Genomic DNA, 21396 nt, shown 5'->3' with positions numbered 1-21396 from the left:
CTGACTTATGTAACTGTAACCTGTCTGTACATAATCTTTACAATAACAATAAAATTATATATTAAAAATATCTACTAAATAAGAACAAATAAATTTTATTAACATTATAAAAAGAAGTATCTCAAGTCTTACGCATGTTCTTAAAGCCTCACTCTGCTTGTTAAATATTCTATAGAACTCATTTGAGGTAAAAGCCTGATCTACAGGTTCTACAGTCAACGAGATAAAGGATCTAAATGGGGTATGCTGAGCTTATTAGAAAGAACAAGATGTGGCTGGGTAGTAGTGGTTCACACATATTATGCTAGCTACTCAGGAACTACTGAGGACTAATGGTCAAAGCCAGCCCAGGCAAGAAAGTCCATGAGAATCTTATCTCCAATTAACCAGCAAACCGCTGGAAGTGGAGGCATGGCTCAAGTGGTAAGAGTATCAGCTATCAGTAAAAAAGCTAAAGGACAGTGCCCTGGCCCCAAGTTCAAGCTGTAGTATACACACACACATACACACACACACACACTCACACTCACACCATGAAAGAAGAGAATAGGGAGGCAGCTCAGTGGTGGGGCACATTGCATATTTAAGCACTGGGTCTAATCCCCAGTAACACCAATTAAATCATGGAATAAATAGGAAAGAATGTCAAAAAGGTGGGGAGGGAAGCCAGGTACCAGTGGCTCACACATGTAATCCTAGTTACCCAGCAGGCTGAGATATGAGGATTGTGGTTCTAAGGCAGCTTGGGCATACAAGTCCCTATCAGACTCTTATCTCCAATAAGCTACTCAGAAAAAGCTGAAAGTGGTGCTGTGGCTCCAGTGGAAGAGTGCTAGCCTTGAACACAAAGAGGCTCAGGGACAGCGCCCAGGCCCTGAGTTCATGCCTCACAACCAGAAAAGGTGGGGAGGGGGCACATTACAATAAGCACCAAAGGAAAGTAGTCTAAGAATTTTGTGGAGAGCTTAATCAAAAAAAGAATGGAGAGTTGGCACCCAGGGAAAAGAAGACAAGAGGAAGTGTTATTCGTGCTGGGCTTCCAAGATTTGGATTCAGTGAGGGAGATAAGATTAGAAATATGTGGCTTAGTGGGAGAGTGCTTGCCTACCATGTGTGAAGCCCTGGGTTCGATTCCTCAGTACCACATAAACAGAAAAAGCTAGAAATGGAGCTGTGGCTCAAGTGGTAGAGCGCTAGCCTTGAGCAAAAGAAGCTCAGGGACAGTGCCCAGGCCCTGAATTCAAGCCCCAGGACTGGCAAAATAAAAGAAAGAAAGAAAGAAATACATTTCAGGCAACATGATGAGCAAAGCACTAAGCATGTTTAGGAAACAGTGAGCTTTCTTTAGGGATTACCAGTGTAGGGCAATGGTGACAAACATGGACTTTGAAAATAGCTGTTCTGGGTTAAAATCCTAACTTTGCCATTCAACTTAAGATTCGTTTGAATTTCCTTATACCTCATTTTCCTCCTCTGTGAAATGGAGATCAATAAAAACTGATATCATCAGGAGCTGGTGACTCATATTCTGCTACCTTAGCTACTTAGCAGGCTGAGATCTGAGAATCTCAGTTCAAAGCCAGCTGGGCAAGAAAGTCTGTGAATCCCTTATCTCCAATTATCCAGCAAAAGTCAGAAGTAGAACTGTGGCTCAACAAGTAGAGTGCTAGCCTTAAGAATTAAAAAAAAAAAAAAAAAAAAAAAAAAAAACAACAAGGGAGGCCTTGAGTTCAAAATCTAGTACTGCCCCTATCCTCAAAAGCAAAAAAAACTGATATGGCTACTGTGAAGGTTAAATAATACACGTTAAGTCCTTCAGTACAGTCTTAAATCCAAGAATTTGCTAGATTCATTCCATAGGTTGCTAGACTGAAAGGGTTTAAACTTACATCAAGTAAAATGTCTTAAATAATAGACTATCATGAAGGCATATGAACTGGTGTCAGTTTGTGGTAAGAGATACATAACATCTGTAGCGATCTGACAGTACAAACAGCGGGTTTGTGAGAGTGTGCTTTCAAGCACAGCATGGTCATGAATTCAGAGTACTACAAGTGAGCCCCAGGCAGTGGGTCAGTATTGGTCAGCATGGGTGTTCTGCTTCTAAGACTCCTTTCAATGTTAAGTGTATGTAGTTAGAGATTATAAGAATGATATGGAGGGCAGTTATGTGCTTGGCACTGCTGGGCACTTGGAATTAGCACACATTCAAGAGAGATAGGGCAGCCCAAGGAATAAGTAGAGTAGGAAGTGGGGATAAACTGGGAAGATTTCTGATCTAGAATGTCAGATGTGGAAAGGACTTCAGAGATCAACAAGTCAATCCCGCTTCTTCACTTTAAAGACAGGGAAAATACAATTTCTCAAATAGAGGAAGTAACTTAGAGGATGAATTAAAAAGAGGTGAGCACAGAAATAGGGAAGCCAGCCAGGAATCCAAAAATCCAGACATAAAGTAATAAAGCCTCAGGAGAGGATGGGAGTACCAGGAATTGAAGGGAAAGGGGTGGATACCAGGGCTATTTTGAAGGAAGAAAGACTGACAGGACGTGGTGATTGACCGGATATAGGGATGAGTAAGTGGTGACTCTGAGATTTCAATCTAGCTGAGTGGGAGGTAGGGAAGCCAAGGACAGAGTCTGTTTTGCAAGAGGAAACTAACAAGTTCTACTTTAGACATATTGGAGGTTTGAGGGTTTTAAAAATAAGCAGCCAGGCACTAGTAACTCACAGATATAATCCTAGTTACTTAGGAAGATGAGATCTGAGGATCACAGTTTGGTTTTTTTTTTTAATTTTTTGTTATCAAACTGATGTACAGAGGGGTTAGAGTTTCATACCTTAGGCATTGGATACATTTCTTGTACTGTTTGTTACCTCCTCCCTCATTCCCCCTCCCCCTCCCCCTTTCCCTTTCTCCCTCCATGAGTTGTTCAGTTCATTTACACCAAACAGTTTTGCAAGTATTGCTTTTGTAGTTGTTTGTCATTTTTTACCCTGTGTCTCTCGATTTTGGTATTCCCTTTCAATATCCTAGTTCTAATACCAGTATACACGGTTTCCGATATACTCAGATAAGATACAGAGATAGTGTAGGTACAACCACAGGAAGGGGATACAAGAAGATCATCAATAATAGTAGCTACAGTTACACATAGCACGTTGAAAGTAGTTACAACAGTGATATAACAATTTTTCTATAACATGGAGTTCATTTCACTTAACATCATCTTTTGTGTTCATAAGGGTATAGCTATTGGGCTCTTGTGATCCTCTACTGTGACTTGCCTAAACCTGTGCTAATTATTCCCTATAAGGGAGAACATAGAGTCCATGTTTCTTTGGGTCTGGCTCACTTCACTTAGTATAATTTTTTTCCAAGTCCTTCCATTTCCTTACAAATAGGGCAATGTCATTCTTTCTGATAGAGGCATAAAATTCCATTGTGTATATGTACCACATTTTCCTGTGAGGATCACAGTTTGTTTGAAGCCTACTCAGCCAGACAAATCTGAAAGACTATTATCTCCAATTAACCTACAAAAAGCCTGAAGTGGAGGTGTGGCTCAAGCGGTAGACTGACAGACTTGACAGAAAAAGCCAAGCAAGAGTGAGAGATCCTGAATTCAAGCCCCAGTACCAGTACAAATAATATGGCAAACTTGGAGCAATACCAAGGACCATTAAACAATAAAATACAGTACAGCTATTTTAAAGATAGAACTATCCCTCTTTATATGGACAGGGAAAGATCTCCCGAATATGCAAGTGAAAAAAAAAAAAAAAAAGAAGGTATAGGAGATTGTTTTAGCATACTACCTTTGGTGTCAGAGGCTAGACAATCTTCATTTCCATTTGCTTATAGATGTAAAGAGAGACTGGTACATTAAAAAATAATCTAAGCACAGTTGGGGGAGTAAATCTGGGCAGATGAGGGATAACAATGAACAGGAAACTTCTCTGTTTACTTTTCGTACTAACTGGTTTTTAAACCATGAAAATAAATTGCCCATTTAACCAATAGTTGGTAAAGGAAAATAACTACAGAGAAAAGAAAAAGGATAAAGACATGGAGAAATGAATAAATTTGGCCTCAGAAAAAAATCAGTAAAAGCCACACTGGCGAGGATGAAGGAAGATACATGTAGAGAGGAAATAGAGACACTTAGGACACACATTAACACCAATAGCATGCCTATGTGTAATGCATATATCAGCATCTTCAGAAAGGTACACACAATGAATTGGTAATAATGGTTGCCTCTGGGAAGAGAACTTAGGTGATAAAGAGACATGGATGAACATATATATATATATATGAGTATATATATTCATACATATATGTGATATATATCATATATATAGCTTGTCAGTTTCTGAAAAATTCTCACTTGGGTAGTTATATCAAATCTATAGATGAATTTGAGAAATGACTGATAAAACATTGGTTAATTCATAAAATGGTAAAATAATTTTTTTCAATGGACAGTTATTACTTCTCCCCCAAACAACAATTTAAAGGAATAGTCTTCAGCAGATACGAGAGAAGGGAAGAAGGGAGAAAAGGGAGGGAAGGAGGAAGGGAGGGAAGGAGGGAAAGTGGGAAGGAGGGAAGGGAGAGGGAGGAAGGAAGGAAGGGAGGGAGGGCAGGAGGCAGGTTACCCGCCATTTAAAATTTGTTGGCAAAGATAGGCTTGTAGGGGCCAGGGACAGTACCAAATATCTCTCATTCATTATATTATTTGTCCTAAGAATCTGATCTGTCTTTTTAATGACCTCCCAAGGAAAGATTTTAAATGATTGCCCTGTAAGACCCACCTATGCCCAATGCTGTGGCACAAAGACCATGGTCACAGCAATAGTTAACAGCGGGATTAGAAAAGAATGTAAGGAATTAAAAAAATAACTTTGAAACAAAATTTCTAAGTACATTGGGACATGCATAGGATTTAGGGTCAGGTAGAGCTGGGTTTCAGTTCTACCAATCCTTGACTGTTACTTTGAGAACATTATTTTGCTTCTCAATACTTTACTGTTTTCCTCACTAACATAGGACTAGTACTGCCTAACTATTGCTGTGATGGGAAGATTAGAGAGTATGCATGTATAACTCCCAGAACACAATAAACAGTTAATTGATGGTAACTTTGATCATCTCCATTCCATAGTTAAAAATCCCAAAGACATGAAAATAGCAATGCCAATTTCCTATTGCACATTTCCATTCCCTTACCCCTTCCAACCAGCCATCAAAACATAAAAACACATAAGCTAGCCCTTTGATTTTTCAAGTACCTATGAGGTCACCCAAAGAATTCCCTCTTGCCCTTTGAACCTTTATTTCCTTCTCAAATGATTTACTGGCTGCCTGGCCTTCAAATGACCATGCTAGTAGCCACGTCCTTTGTACCAGAGCCTCTGTCCCTTTGATGACAATACTATCCAAATAAGGTTTACTGTTTCCCCATCCTTAGAAGCATGGATCTGTGGTGAAATTTCCCATTTTGGAAGACTTCAATGGAAATGGAAGAAGCAAGTGACCATTCTTGTATCTTCCATCAATGCATGCAAAGACCAAATTATCTCCTCCTTAAGACAGCTTCAGATTATTCTTATTCCTTTCATACAAAACTGATCCTGACTGGAGGCATCACTCAAGTGGTAGAGAGCCTGCCTAGCAAGCACAAGGCCCTGAGTTCAAACCCCAGTATTACCCCCCACACACACACACACAAAGTAATCCTGATAAGGAGAGGTACTTCCTAGGGTCTTTTTCTAGGCCTGTTCTGGAACGTTTGTTCCACTGAATCAAACACTCCACCAGAAGACTGGAAAATAACAAGCTAAGATACATACTCTCAGTGTCTTAAATTGTCACAGTAATGCCACTGTGAATTTCCACACTGAATCTCAACTTGTATACCTTAGGGTCCTGACACAATCCAGTTGATTACTACAGAGACAGCCACTAATGAGGAGAAACCCTACTAGGAAGGAAAATGGAGTCAGTTCCTTTTGGTCCTTCTTGATATTCTCCACTCTGAGTAAAAATAGTGAGAAAAGGAATGTCATGGTCAAATAATGAGGACACTTAAGGCATTAGGTATAAATACCAGACAGTGACTCACATCCCAAGGCCAGCCAGACAGAACATGCTAGAGCTTGCTTAAGTAAAAGTGAAAAGCTCACACACATACAAACATACACACACTAAAGTATGATCATTTAAAGTTGCCACATTTCCATTGAAGGAGTAAAACACTTGAATCAAAAACAAGATACATACTACGCCCACTCTGAACACATAGCAACAAGTGGGGTAGCTACTGTGTTAACAGTCACAGCAATGCTTCCCAACAGCATGAGAAATCTGTAATCATCTGCCAGCAGGCCTCTCCCACATGCATGCCTGGGGAACACAGCTCATACATGAGCTGCCAAAGCAGCCAGGAGTTCGGGACAAGCAGGTAGCCACCTCCATCCTCCATTTCTGTGATCCCCCTTTTCAAGGGGGATTACAGCTGGGGTCCTTCTCCACTTTTCACTCATACCACTGTTTTTCTGGGTTATCTAGCTTATACAAAATGTTACGCAAAAATTGGGAAACCCAACCAGCATGTCCAAGTTCAAGTCATATCCTCTTTCTAATTTGGGACTGGGGGTAGGAAAAGGCAAGATTACTAATTATTAAGTACAACATTTTTTACACTTCCTACATATTGTCTCAACCAGCAAACTATCGTGGAGATTCTACTCTGTACTCTGTGTTAAGGATGATGGATGTACAGAAGATACAGTCATTGTCCAGCAAGACAGCTGAAATTCTCAAAGATGACTACTGGGAAATCAAAACTCCAGTACTGCAAATAGCAAGTGGTCACTTCCTCCAGGAGAAGTCAGAGATGATGCCCTGAAGGATTAGAGCTAGGATTTCAAGGCAAGGCCAAATGGAAAAGGGCAGAGAAGAGAGGAAGTGAAGGCCTTCCAAGAATGAGCATGAAGCCATCCACTAAAAAGAACATCACGATTTAAAAAATCAGGGTAGAACTTCCCAGTGTGCTTAGGGAAATAGAGAAGAAATCATTCTGCTTGAAAACCAGAGGCTAGGAGGCAAGCTAGAGAGCCAGATGGAGAATGGTCTCTAACACCAACCAAAAGTAGTTTGGACTCTATTCTACAAGCAGCAGGGAACCATTAAATGATTTTAAAGGGGGAGGGGAGGATCAAAGGGAGAGAAACCATTGAGGAGGCGACTACACTAGTGTAGTTGTTCCAGGAGGAAGCTTCTTCCTGCTTATTCCAGCTCTTGGGAGATTTTCCTTCAAAGCTGCCCTTTCCCATCTGAGCTCGCCATCTTCCAGTTCATTACCATGCATCACTTTTGAATTGGGAGATATCAATGAAGTTTTTTATTCTGAATGAGACTCCAAATGTTATACTGAATAGGGAATTTTTTTCTCTTTTAAAGGAGAAGCTTCATGTGAATCTCCCTGTTTAGATGGATGGAAATGTGATGCATCATTTCCATTACCACAGTAGCATCAGTTGGCTTAGTCCCTGGGCCCTTCTCTAAGATCCCAACAGAGCAAGAGGGGAAGGGAAAGGAGGAAAGGGGAAGGGAGGGGAAGAAGCATAGGGCAAACCTGATTGTCAAGGGCTTTTCTGGGGCCTGTTCCAGATCATTGTCACTTACAGGCTTAGACTAGAGTTCAGCCTTAAATTAGAGCTCCAACCCTGGGCATGGGATATGGAAGGGCCCCACCTTGGTCTTAGCAGTGGGAATTAACTCTCCATGATCCTTAATTCTTTTGGCTTTTATTAGTGGCTGGAAGGGGAGAGGGATGTAACCCGAACCCTAATGCAGCTGAAAAGGGCCAAGAGCCAAAATCTTCCTTAAGCAGATACAGTATGTGCAGAGCCTGGGCAGGTTTCAGAACATTGTACATTTCTTGAGCCAAAGACTCGGGAAAAAACATGAAAATTACATATTGAACCCTTCACATCCAGAAGGGGTGGGAAGTATCCTCCCAGCTAGGCTCACACAGCAGAGGAGTTAGCAAGCTAGTTCTTGTAAAAGCCAGAGAGCACTCAGGCAAACTTTTTCACCCAAATCTCCCCTGCAGCTAGATATTTCATCTATTGCAAATATAAAGTACAAGTGATTTCACCTGGTTCCAGAGATGAGCTAACGTAAAGGACTTGTGTGGTCATTAGTTTTATTGCAGAAAGCATTGTTCTACAAGGAAGTAGGGAGTGAGTTTAGACTAAGACCCATAGCATAAGCATCATTTCAACATTCTGAATTTCAGTCCCTCATCCTATAGAAATGCAGACAATCTGGCACACAAGGAGGCACCAAGAAAGCCAATCCAAGAAGGATGAAGGGGAGTCAGAAGGATGGACTATACCTAATAATGGAAAGAGGCAAATAACATATCTGTATACAAACTTGTCCTTGCAACGCTAGGGTGTAGATCAGACAGTCACTCACAATTTGCAAAAGTCTCAATAATAAAGCAGTATTTTCCAGTCAGATTTGCAGTGTGGTGAAGTTATCACCTTTTCCTCCCAGGAAGTTTAACAATGCTTTGTCAAAGGTTACACTGAAGAACCACTATTACTGTGAAAACAGTAACAATGATATTCACAGATTATTCATACTACACAATAGCAGAAAGGATAAAACTTCAAAGAATGAAAATGCAACAGACTTGAACCTCCAGTGGTTTGAGGTTTGCTTCACCAAGCCACCACATTTTTACTTTTTGTATAGAGAAAACAATCCTTCAACATCTTGGCAAGACAACTGGTATTTTTTAACAGGCTCAAGCCATTTTAATGTGTCAGTCTGAGGTTTGGCGTTTTGACAGTTCTCCTTTTTTTGTTTGTTTGAGTGATTTTTCCACTTTCCCATCACTAGAAAGTTCCTTACGCTCTATGAAAAGAACCAACCAACTCCAACTTTGAACACCTCAGAGGCCCAAGTGTCCTGCAGATTGGAGAAGATAGCATGACAGAGCTGTAGTCTGGAAGGCTCCTTAAATAACAAAGCAGACCTGTTTCCCACCTATTGGGGGCAAGAGATTGTCTAGCAATTAACTAATTTCCACAACAATCCATCAATAGATTAGTAAATGATGTGTGAGGGTGTGTTGACTAGGGAGTTCTTAGCATAATGACTTGTTGTTTTAACTGGCCTGGTCCTTAAGTAAATAAATATTAACACTTTACTTCCTGCCCTAACTGCCTACCAGACTACCCTGACTTGATGGTTCAGCTCAGAAGGTTCAAACATGAAATAAAACCAGTTCCCCTTCTAGATCAGAAAGTGGCCTCATATCTGATCCCTACTTCTCCCTCATTTCTTCAGTGGTATGCATTATTACTAACCTCTGGTAAAACTTAATAATGTATAGCAAGTCAACATATTGCAAAGATGACTGATTTCTTCAACCTGCCGCTTTCTGACACTTGTTCATGTGACTGATACTATAAACTGGTACTTTGTTCTTAGTGTGTGGATTTTCTAAATAACAAAAAAGTAGATATCTACTTCTAACTTGCATCCATTCTATAGCCCTGTCTTCACTTCTCCAGAATATGTGGCTTAGATCCATGACTCTTGGTATTCCATTGTTCTGCAACTATCAAGTAGCTCTTCTTTGATCCTCTTAATTAGCTGCACAGCGATATGACATGGGGCAATTGCCGAATCTCCATATGCCTCAATTTCCTCATCTACAAAATGGAGTTAATAAATGAAGTAAAAGCCAGGCACTGGAGTGGCTCACTCCTGTAAATCCTAGCGATTCAGAAAGGTGAGATCTGACAATCTCGATTTGAAACTAGCCCAGGTAGAAAAGTCCATGCGGCTCTTTTCTCCAATTAACCATCAAAGAGTCAGAATGGGGCTGTGGCTTAAGTGGTAGAACACCAGCCTTGAACAATAAAAGCCAAGTGAGATCACATGGGCCTGAGTTCAAACCTCAGTACCAGCATGAAAATAAATAAATTAGTGAATAAATATTAAAGTAGAAAATGTGTGCCTGGCTCAGAGCATGCACTATAAAAATATTTGCTAAAAAACAAATTAAAGTAATATCCATAAAGCTTTGTGCTGGTTTCATAAGCGAAGGAAAGAATAGCTTGCTTCTAGAACAAGCAGTGGATAAATCTGGTGAATTAGTAAGTGAATAAATGAACGAACAACCTATATGCTACTCTTTTGCTGTTTGCTCATGGCAAGGTGAACAAATTGACCACGGAGCCTTATCTGTGTCTTTAAGACAGTCTTCGCAGTGCTTATACTAAATGGAATGAGTTCTCTTCTCTCCAGCCTAAATCCCATTTACCCATCTCTTCAGGCCCAGCTCCAATTCTTATTCCTTTTTCCACAGGGCTCCCAACTATATCAACCCACAATGAAATCTCTTCCCACTGAATACATGTTGCTCTTACATCCTATCCCATAGTTTCAACACCCAAAGCTCTTTGTTCCTTGGGCCTGCAGTAAATATCACTCTTCAACAAACCTGTCATCTCTTTGAGACTCCAAGGACGAGATTTTCCATGGTGGCCAGCACTTAAATTCCCTAAATGAGAGATCACACTTTACAAAGTGCCCAACAAATCAGTGTTGACTGGCTGATTGATTGACTAATTGATGGATGGATGGATGGATGGATGGATGGATGGATGGATGGATGGATGGTTGGACTGAGGGCTTAATTGAGAGCTGTTAGGACAACCAAACAAGGTTTAACATAGCTTTTCAAAGTACTGGTTGTTTGGACATTAGCCAGAAATCATGTCTGGTCTTACCACTTCTGGCAGCTGCAGACATTACACTAAGGGTGTCCTGCTGTTTCACAGAACTCTCAATGATTCCGTAACTTCAAACACTTCATTTTTTCAGTTCAAAATTCTCTGAAGAGACTTTCTCTTTAATAAGGGAACCCGAAGAAGGTTTTTTCTTAAATCTTATACACCTCTAGTACTTATAGGAAATAAAGAATAAAATGATTCTCCCTCCTTATTGGACAATATTGCAAGTTTTACAATTTTCAGTTTGGAAATAGGGAACTGACTTGCTTCTGAGTAGAAGTGTTATTGGGACTAAACTTCAGATCTTCAGAAGCCTGAGGTGTAGGTCAATACTCACCTAGCATGCACAAGGGCAAGTTTTGTTCACATATCTGTAAACACACACACACACACACACTACTACTACTACTAATACTACTACTACTACTTCAGGTCTACCTAGCCCATTTTTTATTTTAAAAAAATTCTTTTGAAAAAAATTCTTTTGATCTTGACCTCTGAGGAGCAAGTATTGGCAATATTACCAGTTTCTTCATTAAATATCATTCATTTCATCTCTCTTCTACATCCCTCTCAGTGCTCTTTTTATTTTCTTTCCTTAGCCTATGGTATTATAAAGAAAAAAAAAGCTGACAGTTGAAGTCAGACAAAAGTAAATGTGACTATCATAGATGTAGCTCAGTGGTAGTGTGCTCAAGGCCCTGAGTTCCTTCCACTTCCCTCCCAACACTACCAAAATTATAAACAAACCCCCCAAAATAAATCATTAAATTAAATTAAAACAGTACTCATGTGGTGCTGTGGACAGAACATAGGGCTTCACACATGCTGTGCAAGTACTCTACACCTGAGTGATTTTTCAAGTCCCCAAAGTAAGTAAGTTTGAATGCCAGTTCTCCCAGTTGTGTTGATTTAAGAGCGTCAAAGCCTCATTCCCCTCATCAACACAACTGGGACATCAATATCTACTTCAAAGATACTACAAAAATTAGAAGAGAATACATGTAAAACATCTACAAATAGCAGTATTTGCCATGGAGCAACTACCTTTCTGAACTTACCTTGTCTAGGCCCTGACTTCCCTTTGGGTTCAAGAAATTGTTAAAATCTGATCCAAACTGCAAGGCCTACCCTCAGTGGAAATCTGGAAATATCCAGATCCTTGTCTGATCTACTTTTCAGTCTGTCATCACGATCTTTCATAATAACCAATTTAAATGAAGAGAACTCCAAAGTCTCAGTCATTTCCTCCAAGAACAGGGGAGTCAGGCCTGATACTCACCCCTGAGGCATCAAGACATCATCACTCACACTCTCAGTCAGAGACAAGATGCCATTAAAATCTCTCTACCTGTAGTAGTGTTCTGGGGGCTTTCACTTAAACACAAATAAAAAGAAATGGAGAACAATGAGACAGCCCAGCAAAGACGAGGCTTTAGCTTGTCATCCTATTATAAGCAAAGACAGGGCTACAGCCATAAGACTCTAACCCCTTTCCCAAATAACTAGTCAAACCAGCTTTACTTCTAGCTCTACCTCATGTCACCTCCAACCCCCCACCCTCAAAAGAAAAATCAGTTTCAGATAGACCGTGAAAGGCAGGATAGGAGAACCATTCAAAACTTCCCTGCCAGAGGCTCAGGAAGACAGAGAAGATGTAACAGCTAGGAATCTGTTGAGTGGCATTAGTGGGGGGGGGGGGGGGCAGAAGATACCACAAAGGATATGTTCTCACTGGGCTTAACCCTTGATCCTGCCAAATGAGTCCTACCTCCCACATTCCTCATAGATGTAACATTAAAAGACTTGAGTGAAAGTTAACAGACCATGCCAGTCCCTGAGAACATACCAGGAAACAGCTACTTCTGGAAAGATAGGAAGCAGTAATGTGGACAAAAGCTGTAAGCTCTGTAAGCACTGTCTGCTGTCAGTTCATTTTCATGCATCCACGGCCCAGATCAAACACGAACCCTGGAGTCCTTAGCTAGCCTTCCATAAAGCAGAAACTTGCCCCATGAAGTATCTGAGAAGAAACAGGAGGGTACAGAGAGGTGAAAGAACATGCCAGGATTGCACACCAAATTGGTGAGAGCCTATACAGAACATAAGGTGACCGTGATCCCATCCCTCACTGAAATAGGACAGAGTGAAGATACAGTGTGAGAAAGACTCCCTCTGATTGTGCTATAACTTATGGAATATCTTCAAAGTTATCAGCCTCAACTTTGTAAGCTTCCCTCATCCCCACAGGAAGTTAAGGCTGAAGCAAGAGGGACAAAGCTAGTCCAGCAGACTAGAAGGGCCCACTGTGACCAAAAAGGGAAAAAAGCTGGATTTGGAACAGAGAGCAAGGCAGCCAATGAATGAACAAAGAGGCAATGGCACTTGAATGAGAGAATCTATAACGCAGGCCTCAAGCAATGGGTACCAGTGGTGGGGGCTGGGAACCAAGGGCTAGACTTGAAAGAAGGACAGCCTAGCTGCATGGAAAATGGGTCTCTGTTGCTCTTAGGCAATATTCATTCTGTGATCTAGCCTAGTCTTATTAGGGGTGAGTCAAAGGGAAAGGGTTAGAGTTCACTTTAAGCAATCAAGTCATCTTGATCTTTGCCATATCAGGATGCCAGTCCAGGATGGCCCTGCACCCAAAGAACATTCCAGTGTGATATGAAAAAGAGGAACTGATTATCCTCTGCAACAGTAACACACATGGCAATCTTTTCACCTACTCTATTTGCATTGCACCATTTGTCGCCTTATGGAGACAAATTTCTACCCCCAACCCAGTCATTGGAATATGATCTTTAGCCAGGAAAATATAGTATCTCAACTTACTCATCGATGACTTAATTGAAGCCTGAAGGGAGTATTTTTAGAAACACCAGGAAATAAAATATTTGGCTCCATGTATGCTAGAGGAAAGTGATTCAGTAGCAACATAATTAACAAACAAAGGTTCAAGATTGCAAGATAACTCTCAGATAAACCTGGAGTTCAGTTTCTGAGGGAAATGTAGCCATGTACACACATCTGGTCCCAGCATTATGAATATAAGCACCTTGGGCAGTGATATTAGTAGAAATCCTAAAGTTGCCCAGATCTGTGTAATAAAATTGTCTAGGACACTTCTTCCTAACTTATGGAGGGAAAGTTTTCCAGGAATTCCTTTTGTAAATAAGTATCGTACAACTTTGAAAAACATTTTCTGCAAACAGACTATTATAAATGATAGCTATGTTGAACAATTATAATTTATGACCTATGGATAAATAGGACTCACCAGAATTGTTCTCATCCTAATCACTACCAATTTTGTCAGTGGGACACATTTCCCAGATTTCAAGCTTTCTTTTTCCTAGATATCTCACCCTTCAATAATATTTTAGAACAAGCCCTACTGCAATCCCATTCTGATCAGGGCTTTAGTACTAAAGAAAGGAATTTTCATCACCAGATCATATAGATAACAACTGGTATATGTGGAGACATGGTCAGACAAGGCTAGGGATGGGTAACACTCGTGAGTATTCCAAATCTACACAGAAGACCCTAGAACTCCAGGATTTCAGGAGCATTTACAGTGTACAGAGAGACAGATATCTGATGGGGTATGGGACAGAGACTGCTGTCTCCAAACTCCTCCATCAGGCTGTAGGTTAGAGACATTTTATGACACACCTGGTTAGCATTCAATCTTAAAGACAACTATTTTTCCCAGAAGGGGAAAATTAGTTCAGAGAGGTAAAAAGGAAAGAAAAAGATCTGGTATTCTGATTTTGACACTATTAATTAAATGCCACTTCCTTCTTCCATTATACAAATTCCTCCTCTGTAACTTAATAACCCCTTTGTCTAAACATATATGCTCCTTGAAGACAAGGTTTATGTCTTCTCTCTAATCTCTCCTAGAATGCCTTTCCCAAGGCTGGCCAGGCCTAAGAGTAGGGGCAATTCTAAATAAATAGTAAGAGATGAAATGTGTCCCTCGCAAATTATTACACAGCTTCTCCCATGCCTATGTAGAGGCTTTGGGCAAGTATGGATTAAGAGCGGCACAGGTAGTTCCATTAAGAGGCTTTTCCTCACATATCATAATAGTATGGCATGGCCATGAAAAAGAACTAAAGTGGTCTTCTGCTGTATTCTTTCGCACCAGTACTGGAGCTTGCACTGGGGGCATGAGAACTGTCCCTTAGCTTTTTCATTCAAGCCTGATGCTTTGCCACTTGAGTCATACTTCCACTTTCAGGTTTTTTTTCTGGTTAATTAGAGTATCATGGACTTTCCTCCTGAGCCAGGCTTTGAATTGCAATCTTAGATCTTAGTCTTCTTAGTAGTTAGGATTACAGGTATGAGTTACTGTTCCCTATCTTAAGCTGTATTTTTTTTTAAAAAAAAAAGGTCCAAAGCTGCAAGCCAACAATGGAACATACAGCTCTGGGTCCAATCTCTAACATACTCTCACAGGAAAGGAAGGGAGAGAGAGGGGAGGGGAGGAGAGAAGAGGAGAGGAGAGGAGAGGAGAGGAGAGGAGAGGAGAGGAGAGGAGAGGAGAGGAGAGGAGAGGAGAGGAGAGGAGAGGAGAGGAGAGGAGAGGAGAGGAGAGGAGAGGAGAGGAGAGCAAAACAATAGTCATTCTATGAACCTTTCTCTGTGGGTTCCATAATTTATAAGACAGATCCCATAAGAAACAGTTGAAAGAGGCAGGGCTGTTAAACCCAGAAAAGTGAAAAAAAAAGAGATATAATATTTGTTTTCAGTTCTCCCAAGTATCATCCTAAGACAGAAAAAGACCTTATTTTGGGCTGGGAATGTGGCTTAGTGGTAGAGTGCTTGCCTAGCATGCATGAAGCCCTGGGTTTGATTCCTCAACCCCATATAAACAAAAGGCCAGAAGTGGCGCTGTGGCTCAGGAGGTAGAGTGCTAGCCTTGAGCTTAGAAGCCAGGGACAGTGGTCAGGCCCTGAGTCCCCAAGCCCCAGGACTGGCAAAAAAAAAAAAAGAAGTTCTTATTTTGTATATTTTCAGAAGGTAGAGCTTGGGTCCACAGATGATAGGTAGAAGGAAAATAGTTTTTTGTGTGCTGGTCCTGGCTTCAACTCAGGGCCTAGGAGATTTCCCTGAACTGTTATGCTTAAGGATAGTGCTCTATCATTGGAGCTACAGCTCCACTTCTGCCTCTTTTGGTGCTTAGTTGGAGATAAGACTCTCTCAGATGTTCTTGCCCAGGCTGGCTTTGAGCTGCTATCCATAGATCTCAGCTTCCTCAGTAGCTAGAATGACAAGTGTGAACCACCAGTTCCTGGTGAAGGAAAATGACTTAAACTCAACACACACAAAAGCTACCCATAGGTGAAATCTTCCAACAATTAAATAGACAGACTTAGAAGGATGTGAGCTCCCCCATGACTACTGGAAAACATGCTCAGAGACTTTTCACAAGAGGCCCTGAAAATTCTTACAGTAGGTGATTCAGAGAGTCTATGCTTCTAGATGTCCACTGAAGAGAGCACTAGTGTGGCAGGCCTGTGTTAAAACTGCTCTTTGGCACTCGGGGGTGGGTGGTCACTGTGTGCAACCCTTCACCTAAGTGCTGCTGTTCTTTATTTTTCTGCTGTTCTTCATTAACTTCTCACAAATCTTTTATCCTCTGGTTCTGAAGAAATCTAACTAGAAAAACCATGACTTTCCCTCCAGATAATCTCCTCATAACCACCAATCTCAAATCTGAGATTGTTTCTTCTTTGTTAAAAGAAATTCCTGGGGAGGGGGTTGGAAAGAGCAATGGTGTGTGTGGGGAGATCATTTAAACTTTTTTAAGGGACAATGCTCAAGTGTCTTCCAGCTGGAGTTGGATTATTTTCTTTGAGGTTTTGGAAATGGAAAACCTTCTAACAGGCTTGGCCCCTTTCCCTTCAGGGACCATACATGTAGATTTCAACAAGGGTACCAGGCATATTATGTATGCCAGACCAACAGAGTCTAAAGTCAGCCCAAAGTATTACCAGGTTTTTGCAGACATATCACCCACCACTTTTGCCCTTCCTCCCTTATTCTCTGAATTCCTATCAATATTCTAAGATGCCCTTTCTTTTCTAAGAGAAGGCAGTAAGTGTGCCTACTGAGGCATTGGGCATTAGTGCTTGTTCTACAGGAGGGGAGCTGGGGGCTGCTGGCTTACACCTGTAATCCTAGCTACTCAGGAGCCAGAGACCTGGAAGAATGAAGTTCAAAGCCAGTCAAGGCAGAGTTTGTGAGACTCTGTCTCCAATTAACCAGCCAGACAGGAAGTATAGCTCAAGTGATTGAGCAGTCTTGAGCAAGAAAGCCAAAGGAGAGTGTGAGGCCTTGTGTTCAAACCCCGGTACTAGCACACACATGTGCACACACACTCATATGGCGGGGGGAGGGAGGGAGATTTCATGTAACCAGGCTGAATTGAATTCCTAGAAATCACATGCCATAACTGTCTCTTTGGAATAGCCAAGCCCTGGTCTGAAGGTTGACAGGCACTATCATTATATAATACCACCTGTGCTCACAAGAACTCAGAGTCACAGTCAAGTTTACCACCAGCCTCAAAACAACTTTCCTCTGATCATTCAGGACCTTTTAGAGTCCCAACTGTCTTTTTTGTGTGTTTCTAGAAATAAGATCAGAGTGGGAATGGGAGAGTGACTTAAAAACAGCTTAAAGATTATTTCCTGCCATTGTCCTAGCTAAAGGATATAAAATAGAGTTAGGGTTTGCTCAATTCATGCTCACATAAGGAGTGAGAATGCTTACCATCATTCTGCAAATAGAGACTTGGATCTAGAGAGCACAAAACCAGAGAAAGACATCAATGCACATTACATGGATGAAGGTGAAGCTTCTTTCTCCTCCAGGCTACTCTCTTACCCCACCCTTCTTTGTTCCAGGGTAGTAACTAGCTCCCACTTGCCTTGCTCTGCCAGATGGAGATAACCACCAAAAAATGGGCCAAAGAAAGGGAAAATATGTAGGGTGAGCCTCATTTTTGTCCTATCCTGTCCTCCCCAATTTTCCTCTTTTTCTTCTCTTTGTACCCCCATACCTGGTCCCTATCCTTTCATTTTTCTCCCCTCAGTCAATCTCACAGCACATTTCTAGTATCGTGAAATAAATACAGGAACCTCATGCTTCTATCTCTCTCTCCCCATTTATCTCTCTCTAACTCTCTCCCTCAATTCCTCTCTCTTTCTCTCACTCTCTCTCTCTCTCTCTCTCTCTCTCTCTCACACACACACACACACACACACACACACACACACACACCTTACAGGAGGATACCACTGGATTCTCTGAGGTCTCTAAGAGACTCCATATATATGATGCAGAATAATTGGTGCCAGAACCTTCAGAGTTCACCCATCCCCCTAAAGAATCTTTTTCCAATGTAGAGAGTAAACTTCACAGATGACCATCTACACCATAAACAAAAACTCCTAGGTAGTAAGATAAACATATCTAACTAGAAAAAAATTCTCATTTCATCCAGACAGGTCTCCTGGTCTAATGAGACAGTATAAGAGGATAACTCAAAGGAATTAATAATGTCAAGGTCAAGGGACCGATTTCTTTTAAACCATGTTTCTTCTACTGGTCAGCATGATCTCATTAGGAATACCACAACATTCAGAAAAATCGCAAAGCATCCTCTAACATATGGGATAATCAGCAGTATATTTTTAACATTTCCTGTCTTCCATTTGATTGGCAGAAGAAGTCTATACATGTATTCATATATGAGGAAGCTGAATTCTCCACATACAGGAAAACCATATGAGTTAGCAGGAATTGATGATTTCCCCCACCTAATCACTTCCTGGCCCAAAAGTTCTTTCATAACAAACAGAAGTTAGGTTCTTATAGTCATGTCTTTTTTTGCCAGTCTTGAAGCTTGAACTCAGAGCCTGAGCACTGTCCCTGAGCTTCTTTTTGCTCAAGGCTAGCACTCTACCACTTGAGCCACAGCGCCACTTCTGGATTCTTCTGTTTATGTGGTGCTGAGGAATTGAACCCAGGGCTTCATGCATGCTAAGCAAGCACTCTATCACTAAAGCTACATTCCCAGACCTTGTGTCTTCTTATGATCAGCTTTTTTTTCTTTATATTTTCCCACTCCCCAGATATTTCCACAGAACGTATGGAAGCAGGAACAACATACAATCCCAGATACAAATCACTTTTGTTTCCCCCAAAGATATCATTCACTATCATTTACTACCATGGTTTTTATGCCTTCTATCTTGGCCTGACTCAAGTGATTTGGAGTCATCCAAACAGCCTTCCCCTTCTCCTTGAGCTCAGGTTCCATTAGGATCTACCTATAACTCAAGCTTCACTTATTACAGAGCCATAGGCCAACATGGAAAGTATCACAAGGGTGGGAGCCTGAAAAGATTATCTACTTCCCTGAAAGTTACTTTATTTAAGTCATTTTCTTAAGTTTGAATTTGAGGCCTCTTGCTTGCTAGATACTCTACCATTTGAGCCAAATCCCAGCCCTTTTTGCTTTAAATTTTTTCAGATGAGAGTCTTGATAACTTTTTGGCTTGGCTGGTCTCAAACCATGATCCTTCCAATCTCTGTATCCTGAGTAGCTAGGATTACAGGTGTGAGCCACTACACCAGGCCTTCCGTAATTGCCCCACATTCCCTAACAAAGTCTAGTATTACCAAAAAATTCAAGATACTCTAAGTCACAGAGAGTAAATGGGCTTTAGAGCCTATCATTGATTCACTGTATGACAGACTTGGCAAGTCACTGAATATCTGAATATCAAGGCCTCAGTTCTACAATCAGTAACACTGTATGCAAATGAAACAAAGAATCTTCCTTGGTCAATATTCACCACTTCTGGGGCAAAGAGGAACAAGGCTAGTATAAAGGAGTGACCACTAGATTGTCATGGTACCATGTAAAGGTTGCCCACTTGAACTTTATTTTAGTCCTATGGGTGCCTAGGCCCATGAAAGGAAAGTGCTATACCTGGGATTTCAAAAGTAGAGAGTGACAGAGCAAGAATTAGAGTTCAAGTTTTCCATCTGCCAATCCCATGCTATTTCTAGTCCCTTCCATTCCATCCCCACCCAGTATGTGCAGACTAAGAAGGCTATTTTCAGGAAGAAAGTTGTATTGTTCTGATACATAAAGGGAAACAAAACTCAGGTAGAAAAGGGGGATTAATGAAATATGCCAAATGGTGTCTTGCCAAGAAAAAGCCATAGGCAAACAACACACTGAAAAAAATTTAGTGCTTATATAATAATGTTCCAGCTAACTCAGTTATAGTTGGCTTTTACTATAAAGATCCAGGCTGTTTGGGAAGAGTGAGAGAACTGATTTTTACCCCCTGCATATCCAAATACATATAATAATGAGCCTTCATATAATAGGGGCCAAGTGTGCATTCAGCAGAAAGAGAATCATTAAAAGGCACCCTGCCTCTCCACACACGAGGCACTTCCTTAACAGCCTGGCCAAGGAAACCCTCATCTATCCTCAAATAATCCCCCAGCCAGACCACAAATTGCTGGCTGCCCCATACTTACTAACACCCCCTGCCATGCTCTTGTGGGCTCACAAAATAATCCAGGACCACAGTGGCAAGCACTGTTAGAGGTGCCTGGCAGGTTGGGTCGGCCCTGGGCCGAGTTGAAAAATGACCGCTGCAAGGCAGGTTGTTTAAGTCGACTGTTGAAAAGGGAGAAACTGCCAGACCATGTAGGGTTGCATATACCATTGTGACCTTGGTAGAAAGACAGAGAGGAGAAAAGGCCTTTGACTAGCAGAAATTCTTCAACACCAGTACTCCCCGCCTTCTCCAAAGAGGTTCTTAAAGGTGTTTTTCTTTGTTTTTAAAGAGAAAACAGGAGGGAGAGTGCCTGCATAGTTACCCGAAATCAGAAGGGTCACCCCATATTTCAAATCAACAAGCAGCTCAGTGAGTGGGTGTGTAGGCTGGGGGATTTGCCAAACCTCTGCTGCGACGTGAACATTAACACACAAACATACACACACCCAATCTCGAGCCACATTTGTTCCACAGCACTAAGAAGCCGCATTTATCTCCCATCTCCATCGACATGTCTACTCTGAACTATATTTGAGTAGATTAAGGGAGGGAACAAAAACAAAAGTGGACTAAAGTTCGTGAAGTTTCTTCTTTTGGCAATCTGATGAAGTCTCAAGGTGAGTCGTCCCAGTAACTGCCCCAAGCAGTCCTTATCCCTACTTAGGGCGGCTCGCTTTAGAGGTTCCAGAGTACCTCTAAGTACAACTTCACAACTTTAGCTTCCAGCTGATCAGAAAAATCCCCTAAACTAAACCAACCCTGGCGGTGGCGGCGGCAATGGCAACGGCAACGGCGGCAGCAACAGCAGCAGCAGCAGCAGCGACTCCAGCACAGCTGCATGGCGCAAAAAGTTCCTTCCACACTTCTCCCAATCGGGCAGGAAATCTGGCCGGCGCCGGCGCCGGAGTTGGGCAGGACTCGGGTGTGAGCCGGGTGAGGCCGAGCTGAACCCGCAGCAGCAACGCCCGCCCGC

The 21396-nt window shown here is 41.5% G+C and overlaps 1 protein-coding gene across 3 annotated transcripts in view; it reads right to left on the bottom strand.

Moving 5' to 3' along the window:
* The window catches only part of Shroom4 (shroom family member 4), a 216571-nt gene that overhangs the window by 194116 nt on the left and 1059 nt on the right, over positions 1–21396 (bottom strand). The window lies entirely within an intron of this gene.

The sequence above is a fragment of the Perognathus longimembris genome, chromosome 28 (assembly GCF_023159225.1).
Source record: "Perognathus longimembris pacificus isolate PPM17 chromosome 28, ASM2315922v1, whole genome shotgun sequence".
Lineage (NCBI taxonomy): Eukaryota > Metazoa > Chordata > Mammalia > Rodentia > Heteromyidae > Perognathus > Perognathus longimembris.
This window is presented reverse-complemented; position numbering and strand designations above follow the sequence as displayed.